We start from the raw sequence: 1,145 nt of genomic DNA, 5'->3' as shown, positions 1-1,145 counted from the left end.
GAGGGGGTGCGGAGGAGGATGTATGCATGCGTGTCTGAAGGGGGGAGGGGGGTGGAGGATGTAAGGGCGCGAGTGTGTCTGTGTGAGTGCAACAAGGATTGTTTCAACAGTACATCTCGCGTGTTGAGCTTCTAAGCACCACTTGAGTGACAGCTTCGTACTCGGAAAGCTTAGTAGTAGGCCTGTATGTTGTGCTTGGTGGTTTGAGACACACACACACACACACACACAGAAGGGGTGAGCTCAGCGCGCACACACACAGAAGGAGTGAGCTCAGCGCGCACACAAACAGAATCTCTCTCACTCGAGCTTCTTTTCTTTTTCTTCAACTTGTCCAACTCGGAGACCTACTGGGGAAGATCAAGAATCGACGTGATTTCCACAATATCACGGCTTTCTACCTCCCGCCGATCTGGGGAAGTTCAGGTTGGTGCAAAATGTCTCAAAATGTCCTCAAAATGTCCTCAAAATGTCTCAAAATGTCCTCAAAATGTCTCAAAATGTCTCAAAATGTCTCAGAATGTCCTCAAAATGTCCTCAAAATGTCTCAGAATGTCCTCAAAATGTCCTCAAAATGTCCTCAAAATGTCCTCAAAATGTCTCAGAATGTCCTCAAAATGTCTCAAAATGTCCTCAAAATGCCCTCAAAATCTCTCAAATTGTCCTCACAATGTCTCAAAATCTCTAGTAGAATGTCTCAAAATCAAAATGTTTCCAAAATGTCTGTGCCTTCTCCTCTCCTCATAGTAGATAGTATAATCCTTAGCTGTGTTCAATCGTCATAATTATTCTGTGTTGTTTCCTCTTGATCTGGCTGCTCTTGTTTCTGTTTTGCTTCTGTCGTCGTCGTCGTCGTCGTCGTTGTTGTTGTTGTTGTTGTTGTTGTTGTTGTTGTTGCTGTTGGTACATGCTTTTGTTGATATTTTCTTGTCGTTTTTTTGTGTTGTCAGTGGTGTTGTTGTCGATATTTCCTTGTATTTTTGTGTTGTTGCTGTTGTTGTTGTTGTTGTTGTTGTTGTTGTTGTTGTTGTTGTTGTTGATATTTCCTTGTCTTTTTGTGTTGATGGTGATGATGTTGGCTTCTGTTTGCACTCAATGACGAACTGGAATTTTCAAAAAGAAATTCTAAAATACCTTTTCGGATA

At 42.2% G+C, this 1,145-nt stretch overlaps 1 protein-coding gene across 1 annotated transcript in view; it reads left to right on the top strand.

Moving 5' to 3' along the window:
* Positions 1-157: 157 nt before the first annotated feature.
* The window catches only part of LOC101859993, a gene marked incomplete at its 3' end in the record, with an annotated part of 7,047 nt that continues 6,059 nt past the window's right edge, over positions 158-1,145 (top strand). The window contains 1 exon segment of the mRNA XM_005112617.3: positions 158-426.

The sequence above is a fragment of the Aplysia californica genome, unplaced genomic scaffold (assembly GCF_000002075.1).
Source record: "Aplysia californica isolate F4 #8 unplaced genomic scaffold, AplCal3.0 scaffold01335, whole genome shotgun sequence".
In the NCBI taxonomy this organism is placed as follows: Eukaryota; Metazoa; Mollusca; class Gastropoda; order Aplysiida; family Aplysiidae; genus Aplysia; species Aplysia californica.
Note: the sequence above shows the minus strand (reverse complement) of the source record. Positions and strands in the feature narration are given on the sequence as shown.